The sequence below is a fragment of the Pseudorca crassidens genome, chromosome 10, assembly GCF_039906515.1.
Source record: "Pseudorca crassidens isolate mPseCra1 chromosome 10, mPseCra1.hap1, whole genome shotgun sequence".
Taxonomy (NCBI): Eukaryota; Metazoa; Chordata; class Mammalia; order Artiodactyla; family Delphinidae; genus Pseudorca; species Pseudorca crassidens.
Window position 1 is genome coordinate 60,469,162 of NC_090305.1, and position 12,612 is coordinate 60,481,773.

The window sequence follows — 12,612 nt, forward strand, 5'->3', positions numbered from 1 at the left end:
TATATATATATTTATATTTATATTATTTTTATTTCCTTATGATTAGTCATAGCTTGTTTTTGATCTTAGGGACACTGATTCTTTTTATTTCCAGTTACACTTCTCTTATACAAATTCCGTCTGCCTTCTGACCAACTGCTCTGGGCCCCGGAGTGGCCAGTGTTAAGGCACCGTCAGCCGAAGCCTGGCCTCGAGCCACTGCTCTATTGTCCCCCTTTGTGGATGTCCTCCAGAGCCCACAACTCTTCTTCTCCACTCTCATATCTGGATGTTTCCAGATTACATCCGTTCAACTCAGCTGCCTCTTAAGCAGCATCCGTTACCACTTTTCTCTCCTCCTCTAGTAAAGGAGATGTCGCTGATCGTCACCTTCCTTGTTCTTGGATCATTCATGAACATTTCTACTCCCTCTTTACGTGTTTAGTAAATTGCACTGTGTTGCCAGGTTTAGGTTTGCTCATTCTCTACATTTCCCTCTGTTGGAGTTGCTCTCTTAAGCTCTTCACCCATCACTAGCTTTCTTTTCCATGTTTTAGCTGTTCAAGTGCTTGTGATTTTGCCACCTAACTTTCCCACTACATTTTCCACACTTTCTTGTTCTTTGCCTTTCTTTAGAAGCCTTTCTTTAAAACATACTCACACGGATTTCTGTTCTTTTTTTTAAATTAACTCTTAAACTTCCTTTCCAGAATTTTAGGCAACTTTTAAAATCTTGCTTAAATTTGTGCTTAAAGGTCAGAATAGGGTAAACATGGTGTGTTCTAGAGCCAGATTCCCTCGGTTTAGAGATTTAGCTGAAGCAGAAAAAAGTCTGAGCCAGGTGGGACAGGACAAGATTTCAGCCTCACCAAGAATTTCCAAAATACAGGCAGACCGTCACAGGATGGAAGTGTGGTCCATCCAAATCCGAATCTCACAGCACAGGTGAACCCAGTGGATAATGGGGTGATGTTATAATAGTCAAAACCAGCACAGAGTCCGGACGCACCATCAGGCAAGAGCCAGGCAGCCGCAGGTTAGTAGCCTGGGCTCTGGAGCCATGGCCTGGGCTCAAACCTCCTCTGAGCTGTGTGACCTCGGGCAGGTTTCTCAACCTCCCTGTGCCTCAGTTTCATCTTTAAGTTGTTGATAATGGTGTGCCTCTCATCGGGCGGTTACAAGGAGCAAATGAGTTAGTATATGTATAGTTTAGAACAGCGCCTAGTAGGTAATGTAAGTGGTGGTCACTGTAAATTAAGTTACATGCAGGTAATAGAATGTAACAGACATTAAAAGTTATATCAACAAAGCAAGAGGAAAAAGGTTTTGACATACAAGCTTGGTTAGAAGTGCAGGAGATGGGGAGGGGGGAGGGGGGAGGTCAGTAACCAAGACTCCCATGCAGCTGGCACAGAGGAACGTGTATGGAGCACAGGGACTCGGGGACGCTGCCTGAGCCCCACAGCCTGCAGGAAGCAATCTGTAGGGAGTGTGTCCACCCCACGCTAAGGCCCGGGAGCCCAAGGAGGGGAGGGGGTTGTTAGACTTACCACTTAGTGATTTCATGTGGATTTTGGATAAATGGGAAGGATCACATGTTAGGGTGCCCATAACTTGGTGAAAATATTAGCACCCACTGGTAGAGTATGAAAGGACAGCGGTGATGAGCAGCTCTGACGAGGGCTTTTTGCTCCTAATAATGTTTCCCAAACCCAGGGAGGTGGGTCAGCCTCTCCTCAGTTTTGCTTTGTCATCTTTTGTTAGTGCCTTGCAGCCACCTGTGCACCTTTGGGCCTGTAGCACTGGCAGATCTGTAATGATCTTAACAGCCCTGACTGGCTGTAGCTAAATCAGATGCGCAAGCCTCTCTGCTCCAGCAGCGTCAGCACAAGTGCACACCTGAGGGTGGTTGAGAAGCAAGCCTCTGGCTTCTGCAGGGCCCCTCACTCTCAACTGAAAGTAATTTGCATTCTCAAAATATCTGCGAAGTTTTCTTTTAAAGTGCCTTTAACTTTCGGGAATTTCAATCTGAAGCCCAAATAATATGCGGAGAACACAGGCTCAAAAGGTGATGTTTCAAAAAATTTCTTTATTAAACTACAGTTGATTTACAATATTGTGTTAGTTTCAGGTGTACAGCTTCAGATTCTTTTTTCAGTATAGGTTATTACAAGGTATTGAATATAGTTCCCTGTGCTATACAGTAGACCTTGTTGTTTACCCATCCTACATATAACAGTTTACACCTGCTAATCCCACACTCCCAGTCCTTCCCTCTCCCTTGGCAACCACCAGTCTGTTCTCTATGTCTGTGAGTCTGTTTCTGTTTCACAGATAAGTTCATTTGTGTCATATTTTAGATTCTACATGTAAGTGGTATCACATGGTATATGTCTATTCTGATTTACTTAGTATGATAATCTCCAGGTCCATCCATGTTGCTGCAGATGGCATTATTTCATTCTTTTTATGGCTGAGTAGTATTCCATTATATATATGTACCACATCTTTATCCATTCATCTGTTGATGGACATTTAGGTTGCCTCCATGTCTTGGCTATTGTGAATAGTGCTGCTGTGAACATTGGGGTGCATGTATCTTTTCCAGCTATGGTTTCCTCCAGATATATGCCCAGGAGTGGGATTGCTGGATCATATGGCATTTCTATTTTTAGTTTTTTAAGGAACCTCCATATTGTTTTCCCTAGTGGCTGTACCAATTTACATTCCCACCAGCAGCATAGGACGGTTCCCTTTTCTATAAAGAGCATCCTTTCACCTGCATACAATGACAATTTTACCTCTTCCCATTTTATTTCTTTTTCTTATCTGATTACTGTATTAAGACTTCCAATACTATGTCAAATAGAAGTGATGAGAGTGGACGTCCTTGTCTCATTCCAGAATTTAGCAGGAAGCCTTTCAGCTTTTCACCATTGAGTATTATATTGGCTATGGATTTGTTGTAAATGGCTTTTATTATGTTGAGATATGTTCCCTCTGTACCCATTTTGGTGAGTTTTTTATCATGAATGGATGTTGAATTTTATCAAATGCTTTTTCTGCATCTATTGATGATCATGTGGTTTTTTACTTTTCTTTTGTTGATGTGGTGTATCACATTGATCCATTTGTGTTTCGAACCATCTTTGTGACCCTGGAATGAATCCAACTTGATCATGGCATATGATCCTTCTTATGTGTCATCGGATTCTGTTTGCTAATATTTTGCTGAGGATTTTTGCATCTATATTCATCAGAGATATTGGCCTGTAATATTCTTTTTTGGTAGTATCTTTGGTTTTGACATCAGGGTGATGGTGGCTTCATAGAATGACTTTGGGAGTGTTCCCACCTCTTCAGTCTTTTGGAAGAGTTTGAGAAGAATAGGTATGAGTTCTTTGTATGTTTGGTAGAATTCCCCAGTGAAGCCATCCAGTTCTGGACTTCTGTTTGCAGGGTGTTTTTTAAATTACAAATTCTATTTCATTTCTAGCGATCAGTCTGTTCAAATTATCTGTTTCTTGATTCAGTTCTGGCCGACTGCATGTTTCAAGAAACTTGTCCACTTCTTCTAGGTTGTCTGTTTTGTTGGCATATGATTTCTTATGGTTTTTTGAATTTCTGTGGTATCAGTTCTTATTTCTCCTCTTTCATTTATTTCTTGTTTTATTTGGTTCCTCTCTTTTCTTTGTGGTGAGCCTTTCGTCTTCTCTTTTCTTCTTGATGATCCCTGGTGGCCAGAGTTTGTTGATTTTGTTTATCCTTTCAAAAAAACAGCTCTTGGTTTTTTATTGATTTTTTTCTATTTTTTTTTATCTCTTTTATTTCCTCTCTGATCTTTATTATTTCCTTCCTTCTGCTGACTTTAGGTTTTGTTTCTTCTTTTTCTAATTCTTTTAGGTTGTCTATTTGAGATTTTTCTTGTTTTTTTGAAGAAGGCCTGTATCACTATGAACTTCCCCTCTTAGGATTGTTTTTGCTGCATCCCATAGATTTTGTATGGTTGTGTTTTCACTGTCATTTGTCTCAAGGTATTTTTTAATTTTCTCTTTGATTTCATCACTGACCCATTGGTTTTTTAGTAGCTTGTTGGTTAGTCTCCATGTAGTCATTTTTTTCTCATTTCTCTTTCTCTGGTTGATTTCTAGTTTCATGCCATTGTAGTCAGAGAAGATGCTTGAAATAATTTCTGTCCTTTTAAATTTGTTGAGGCTCGTTTTGTGCCCTAGTATGTAGTCCATCCTAGAGAATGTTCCAGGTGCACTTGAAAACAATGTGTATTCTGGTTTTTTTAGACTGAGGTCCTGTAGATATTAATTAAGTCTAACTGTTCTATTGTGTCATTTAGAGTCTTTGTTTCCTTTTTGAGCCTGGAAGATCTGTCCACTGATGTCAGTGGAGTGTTAAAATCTCCTACTATTATTGTGTTCCCATCAATTTCTCCTTTTAACGTTTGTTAGTATTTGTTTTAATGTATTTATGTGCTCCTATATTGGATGCATTATATAATATTAATAATAAGAATATTACAACAAGTATAATATTCTCTTCTTGTATTGATCCTTTCATCATTTTATAGTGTCCTTCTTTGTCTTTCTTTATGGCCTTTGTTTCAAAGTTTATTTTGTCTGATATAGGTATTGCAACCCTCGCTGTCTTGTTGTTTCCATTTGCACAAAATACCTTTTTCCATCCCTTCAATCTATGTGGATCTCTTGTAGGCAGCATGTTGTAGGTTCTTGTTTTATTATCCAATCTGTCACTCTGTGTCTTTTGATTGGAGTGTTTAGTTTATAGACATTTAAGATAATTTATTGATAGGTATGTATTTATTGCCATTTTAAACCTTGTTTTCCAGTTGATTTTGTATTTCTTCTTTGTTCCTTCTTTTTGTTTTTCCTTTTGTGGTTTGATAATTTTCTTTTGTATTACACTTGAGTTCTTTTCTTATTGGTTTTTGTGAATCTATTGTATTTTTTTTTATTTTTTAATTTAATTTTTTTATACAGCAGGTTCTTATTAGTCATCAATTTTATATACATCAGTGTATACATGTCAATCCCAATCGCCCAATTCAACACACCCCCACATCCACCCCCCCGCCACTTTCCCCGCTTGGTGTCCATATGTTTGTTCTCTACATCTGTGTCTCAATTTCTGCCCTGCAAACCGGTTCATCTGTACCATTTTTCTAGGTTCCACATATATGCGTTAATATACGATATTTGTTTTTCTCTTTCTGACTTACTTCACTCTGTATGACAGTCTCTGGATCCATCCACGTCTCAACAAATGACCCAATTTCGTTCCTTTTATGGCTGAGTAATATTCCATTGTATATATGCACCACATCTTCTTTATCCATTTGTCTGTCGATGGGCATTTAGGTTGCTTCCATGACCTGGCTATTGTACTGGCTATTGTAAATAGTGCTGCATTGAACATTGGGATGCATGTGTCTTTTTGAATTATGGTTTTCTCTGGGTATATGCCCAGTAGTGGGATGGCTGGATCATATGGTAATTCATTTTTAGTTTTTTAAGGAACCTCCATACTGTTCTCCATAGTGGCTGTATCAATTTACATTCCTACCAACAGTGCAAGAGGGTTCCCTTTTCTCCACACTCTCTCCAGCATTTGTTGTTTGTAGATTTTCTGATGATGCCCATTCTCACTGGTGTGCGGTGATACCTCATTGTAGTTCTGATTTGCATTTCTCTAATAATTAGTGATGCTGAGCAGCTTTTTATGTGCTTCTTGGCCATCTGTATGTCTTCTATGGAGAAATGTCTATTTAGGTCTTCTGCCCATTTTTGGATTGGGTTGTTTTTAATACTGAGCTGCATGAGCTGTTTATATATTTTGGAGATTAATCCTTTGTCCATTGATTCATTTGCAAATATTTTCTCCCATTCTGAGGGCTGTCTTTTTGTCTTGTTTATGGTTTCCTTTGCTGTGCAAAATTCATTAGGTCCCATTTGTTTATTTTTGTTTTTATTTCCATTACTCTAGAAGGTGGATCAAAAAAGATCTTGCTGTGATTTATGTCAAAGAGTGTTCTTCCTATGTTTTCCTCTAAGGGTTTTATAGTGTCTGGCTTTACATTTAGGTCTCTAATCCATTTTGAGTTTATTTTTGTGTGTATGGTGTTAGGGAGTGTTCTAATTTCATTCTTTTACATGTATCTGTCCAGTTTTCCCAGCACCACTTATTGAAGAGACTGTCTTTTCTCCATTGTATATCCTTGCCTCCTTTCTCATAGATTAGTTGACCATAGGTGCTGGGTTTATCTCTGGGCTTTCTATCTTGTTCCATTGATCTATGTTTCTGTTACTGTATGTTTTTAATTTGTGGTTACCCTGGTTTTCAAATATGGTAACCCATAGCTATAACTACTTGCTTTAGACTGATAGTCATGAAAGCTCTACACTCTAAAAGATGTACATTATCCTACTACCCTTCTCCACATTTTGATGTCCATTTTACATCTTCATGTTTATCCATTTGCTGTTCCTTGTAGTTGTAATCACATTCAGAAAATTTAAAAAAAAAAATTTTAATCTATATACTGGCTTATTTAACTGACCTTCAATCCTTTTATATATCTGCCTTTCCTATTGTGATTTTCCCCTTTCTTATAGGTTCTTGCTTCATTTCTATTTAAAGAAGACCTTTCAATATTTCTTTTAGGATAGGGTTAGTATTGCTGTATTCTTTTAGTTTTTGATTGAGAAATTCTTTATCTCTTCTTTTAATCTAAATGATAATCTTGCTGGGTAGAGTATCCTAGGTTGCAGAGTTTTCCCTTTCAGGACTTTGAATAGAGCTTGCCACTCCCTTCTGGCCTGCAATGTTTCTGTAGAGAAATCAGTTGATAGCCTTATGGGGGTTCCCTTGTAACTGGCTCTTTTTCTCTTGCTGCCTTTAGAATCCTCTCTAACTTTTGCCATTTTAATTATATGTCTTGGTGTGGGACTCTCTGTGCTTCTTGTCCCTGGATATCTGTTTCCTTCTTTAGGTTTGGAAAGTTTTCAGCCATAATTTCTTCAAATACATCTTGATCCACTTTTCCCTTTCTTCGCCTTCTGGAATTCCTATTATGTGTAGATTGGCACACTTTATATTATCCTATATGTCTCGTATGTTGCTTTCATTTTTTTCATTTGTCTTTCTGTCTGCTGTTCTGATTGGGTGACTTCTGTTATTCTTACAGATCACTTCGTTCTTCTGCATTATTTCGTTTGCTGTTTATTGCCTTCAGCTCGGTTTTTATCTTGGCAATTGAGTTGTCTGATTCTGATTGTCTCTTTATGGTTTCTAGTTCCTTGTTACAGTGACCTCCGTTTCTACTGACAGCCTTTCTTAATTCCTTTAGCATTTTTATTACCTCCTTTTTGAACTCAGCGGTCTGGTAGACTGGAGAGGTCTGTTTCATTGTTTTTTCTTTTGGGGACTTCTTTTTTTCTTTTAATTGGGAGTACTTCCTCTGCTTTGTCATTTTACTTTCATTTCTCTTATGCTAAGAATTTAGGAGAAACAGTTACGTACTGTGGTCTTGAAAGGCTGCTTTTATGTGGGAGCATCCTTTGTAAGGATGTAAGTCCAATATTTTTGATGCGAGGGCTACATTTGGTGTGGATGCCTGCCATGACTTTGCTCAGAGCGTGCCGGCCACTGTCCCCTTGATAAGGGGTGTGTTTGGTGCTGTGGTGACCAGAGCCTGCACTGGATATTGGGCGGGGCTTCCTCTTTGGTTGTCACAGCCCTGTCGGGGGTAGGGTTTGCTCCCCAGTTGTTGGAGTAAAAGCCCCCAGGTCCGGTTCTAAGCTGCAGTGTGAGGTAGGTGAGACTGGAGCACTCCCCCTGGAAAGGAGTTGCTGGGTGTTCCTCTGCAGGACCTGTTTGCTGGGACAGGCAACTCTGTGACGCCACCCATCACCTGGTGTGCACACCCACAAAATCAGCCTACCCTCTACCACCAGAGCGCGTGCGTCAGCTCTGCCTGCCTTCGTCACGTGCACACTCACAAAGTGGGAGCTCCGGAAGCTGTGCCCGCTGTGAGCATGGTGTGAATGAGGCTTCCATGACGGACCCACGCTCTGTCCCACACACACCCCCATTTGCGGCCTGGACCACATCTTAGGCCCTTCGGGCTATGTCCAAATAGCCAAACCAAGTCCTCTCCTCGAGTCTGTCCGCTGAAGCCCGAGTTTCAGCACCCAGGCACTGCGCACACCAGTAAGTGCGTGTCTTGGGCTGGGAAGTGTGGTGACGTGGCAGCAGTCAGTGTCGGTTCCTCTCTATCCTGCTTGTAAGCAAGCCAGTCTGGGCACACTCCTCTTGGGCAAATCCCAGGCTCCTGCAGCTACCTATCTGTCCTGGCTGAGCTCCCAGCCGGCGAGGGAGGTTCCCAGGGTAAGGAAACCATTCCTCTTTCATGGCTCCCTCCCAGGAGCACAGGTCCCACCTTGATTCCCCTCCTTTTTTCCCTTTAGTCTTACCAGGTTACATGGGGATCTTTCTTACAGCTTCAGTTGTATGAGATCTTCTGCCCGCTTTCAGTTGGTATTCACTGTCTGTTCTTTCAGGCGACTTCTCTTTTTCTTTTAATGGGGACTGCTTCCTCCACTTTTTCATTTAGCACTTTCAGTTGGTGTTCTGTGAGAACTGTTCCAGTTGTAGATGTATCTTTGACGTATTTGTGGGGGGAGGTGAGCTCCACGTCCTCTGCCCTGCCACCTTGATCTCCTCCTCCCAAAAGATGATTTAAGAAGTAGATATTTTCTTTAAGTTGAACTGACATTTGTCTTCCCCGGGATCAGCTCATGCAGTTAATGAACTCGTGGACACTGGCATCTCACTGGTTGGGTGAGCTGGGCCTGGCCACCAGGTCTGGGAGCTGGGTTTGGACCTTCTTGGAGGAGTCTTGGTTTCCAGCTGGGACCAAGATGATGATCTGGCAACTCTCCTGGTGGCCCTTGACTTTCCCCTGTCATCTTCTCTCCACCCAGCTCTACCTGCATACCACCTTCCCTTCGCCAGAACCACCCCTGAGGGCTTGGGGGACTGAGATTCCTGTCTCCACTGGGTGACATCCTGAGGGGCTGGACCCAGGTCAGGGCAGGGAACCATCTGGAACTCCAAAATCCTGAAACTTCTGACATACAGCCCATGTTACGGTGTGTTTCCTATGACCCTATACACGTGACGGGCACATTTATGGTCCAGAAAGTGACGCTGACTTCAAGAACATGAACGTGTCTCGTTTATGCACCCACGAGAAGGGAGGCTTTACCTGTCTGTGCTGTTCTCGATGAGGTTATCGGCTGAGCTGTCAGCTCTGGCTGCTGCTGTAGGCTTGGAGCTGGGCTTGGTTGCTCCTCCACAGGCATCTGTGGAGCACCAACTTGGTGCCGGAGCTTTTGCAGGCCCTGGGTGCAGAGTCAGGAGACCAGTTATTAGATGGGATAGAATGTTTAAAGCAGAAAAAAAAACAAAGTTCACATAGACAATTAAAAACCAGATGGTCTGAGTGGAGTGCAGGAATTAAAATAAAGGGATGTGACGGTGACGGGAGACTCCTCTGGGGTAAGTGATTTGGGACGGCTTATCTGGGGGAAGACAGGCTGAGGAGCAAAGCGCAGTGGCAGGGCAGGCGAAGCAGATGGTGATGAGCCTGCGGGAAGGAGGAGCTAGACTGGAGGCAGCGGGGCTGTGAGAGAAAAGTGGAGGCTTGAGTTTTCATCTCGAGTCTTTGGGAAACCCCTGTAGTGGCATGTTCTGGTCCCGTTTTAACACATGGCTTGGGCTGCGTTTGCACAAGCGTGGGAAAGTTTGGGAGGTGGTTTCGGTGCAGCAGGGGCGACAGCCCTAAGGTAGGAGTTGGGAGGAATGGGGTGTGCTTGGCAGGTGGAGTCGACAGGACCCGATGGGGAGGGGCAGAGAGTCATCCAGGGTGACGTCTGCAGTTTGGGTCCGAGTAGCCGGCTGGTAGTGGTCCCTGAGATGGGGGCGACTGGGAGAAAAGTTGGCCGGGGTGGGAGGTGAGGGATTCAGAGTGCTGGCCTGTTTGGGTGTCAGCAAATCTCACACTTCTACATTTTGTCAAATGGTAAAATGAACCAACCCCTCCAGAGGGAGAGGAGGTGGATGTAACTCCCTGCTGGTGCTGTCCCTGCACCTTGCTGCCCCTCCACCCACTGCTTGGGGTTGTCAGAGCCTGATGGCATCGCCAGGCCCAGGACAGATCTGGAGTTTTTAACTGTTACTTCCGAATGTGTTCAGCCTGCTGCTTGTTTGAGGAACTTTCCTCTAGATCTAACAGACAAAAATTGTTTTTGTGAAAATGCGGTACTTCAAAAGGCCTGTTCTCTACTTCCCTTTTCACCTGAATTGCCAGGCCCTTGCTTAATTCTGCCCTGACTCTAAGTACATGACCTCAAACAAGTGACAGGATAGAGGAGACATGCTTGTGGTTGCCGGGGTGGATGGGGAGGGAGGGCACAGCTGTGCACGAGGGAAGCGCCCTCTCCTGCTGGCCCCGCCCACAGTGGGCGGGGCTTCCTTCCAGGCAGTGGTGCTCTACCCCAGCTGTGCAATAGAATCATCCAGGGGAGCTTTGCTAACCCCCAGGCCACACCCCAGCCCATTAAATCAGGACGGAGTGGGGTAGGGGAAGTAGGGATGGGTGATGGCAGTGCTGTCACCAGGACTGTGCACCTGAGGCTGGCGGGACTCAGGGACCCTGGTCCCCCAGGTGCTGTTGCTGAGCTGAACTGACCTGAGAACCCAGTTCATGTTTGAGCTGCTGTCGTGGGATGAGACAGCCTGGCCGCAGAGGCCCTGAGCCTGGCTCCAGCCACTCAGCTCCACACTCACAGAGACTGGAGGCCTCTAGCAAACAAACAGGCAGAGATGAATGCACAGGTTTGGCCTGTCCCCAGCCAAGACCTGCCCAGATAGAGTCCTTCTGGGCAGGTGGTTGTTGCTTTGGGGGAAGGAGTAATGGAATAGCTGCTAACAGATTGAAAATTGCGCAATACTGTAATCAACTGATTTCCTGAGCGATGTGAGTAGAAGGATCCCAAAACTGGTTATGGGCTCAGCGAGGCAGAGTCTCTGCTGCGAGCCCGGGAGGATGAAGCCCCGTCTGAGGACTGCAGGTCTCAGAACACACTTCTGTACTTCTCCACAGGGAAGAAGGGATCTGGTTACTCACCGTTTCTCAGGTTAAGCTGCATGTCTGGCCAGCACGCGTAGTGATTCGGTTCCTGTTGCAGGCAGACCTCCGAGATACCCTGGGCTTGGTTCCAGGCCACTGCAATAAAGCGAGTCACGTGAATTTTTGGTTTTCCAACTTATATGAAAGTTATGCTTACACAGCATTATGTCTATAAAAACAGTGTACATACCTTAGTTAGAAACTAATGCTGTTTGAAAAATGGCACCAACAGAATTGCTCAACACAGGATTGCCACAAACCTTCAATTTGTAAAAAACTCAATTTCTGTGAAGCACAGTGAACGAGGTCCACCTGTATAATCATTGCTAATAATGATGCCAGAAATCAGTCTGTGCTTTTTACAGAGTAATTTGGAGCGTGAGTGTTTTAATGAAGCATGAGTTGAGGAAAATTTCGTTCTCTCTTCATTCTGGTGCTTTTTATGGGGAAGAAGTCAGGACTTTTATCCTGCTTGTATTTTTAATGAGGTTTTGATTGAAGAATCCCCAAAGAAGCCAGTTTTTTCACCCCACCCTCCAGGCGGGGCAGCTAAAGAGAAGACGCCAAAGAGCTGAGCTGCAGGAGGCAGCGTGAGGCCCTGAGGGGACGGCGCCTCCCCGCCAGAGCACACACGGTGGCCTGGATCTGCCCAGCATGGCCCGCGACGCCGGCTTGCGTGCTGGTGAAGGATGGCAGACAGCAAACCAGTGACTCCCCGCCCTGGGTTTGTCCACGGAGAAACTTCGAGGGCTTGCTGAAAGTTCAGAGAGTCGTGGGTCCCTCTACAAGCCAGCATGACGGCATCTTAGCATCTCGGGGAGGTACAAAGAGTCTGCATTTAACAAGGTCTCAGGACCCTTAAGTGACCACAGGACCAAATGATCACCAGGGTTCCTTCAGAGCAGCAATTTCGTGCTTCTGGAGTTAGTTCTGCCAATGCCCACCATTTCACCAGTAGGCGAGGATGTGGAAAGCTTCGCTGGGGCAGGGGGCAGTTGCATTACAAGTTACATGACCACACACTGAGGGGATCCAGACCAAGAGCAGTGGGCAGCGGCCGGTTGACCCAGGAGAAGCTGTCTCGAGGCCAGATGGCATCTGACCCCATCTTTCAGGCAGGAGCCGAGCAGGCCTGCCCCATTTGTGCAGGAAAGGTTGCCGCGCCGCTCACTGGCCTCAAATCCAGTTGAACTCTTCACCTCAGGCAGGCGGGCCGTTGCAGTGTGTTTCCTCTCGGCTGCTGGGTTTCTTCTTGGGGCTTTAGCTACAGGTCTTAAGTTCTGGTCCTGCTCCCTGCCACTTCCCAGGGCCTCGGCACTGCTGAGGAAGGCCAGGTAGAGGTCATGGGGGCATAATAAGCCTTCCCGCCCCCCACGGGCCATGTTGCCTTTGGGGATCACAGAGCTCTG

At 44.4% G+C, this 12,612-nt stretch overlaps 2 protein-coding genes across 4 annotated transcripts in view; one reads left to right on the top strand and one right to left on the bottom strand.

Moving 5' to 3' along the window:
• The window catches only part of ANO10 (anoctamin 10), a 223,956-nt gene that overhangs the window by 209,243 nt on the left and 2,101 nt on the right, over positions 1–12,612 (top strand). The window lies entirely within an intron of this gene.
• Positions 2,049–12,612, bottom strand: part of SNRK (SNF related kinase) — a 189,713-nt gene continuing 179,149 nt past the window's right edge. The window contains exons 24-27 of the mRNA XM_067753883.1: positions 11,394–12,520; positions 11,201–11,299; positions 10,763–10,875; positions 2,049–9,413 (exon numbers count right to left, since the gene is read on the bottom strand). The gene's annotated coding sequence lies outside the window, so the exon portion shown is untranslated. The remainder of the gene's footprint in view (positions 9,414–10,762; positions 10,876–11,200; positions 11,300–11,393; positions 12,521–12,612) is intronic.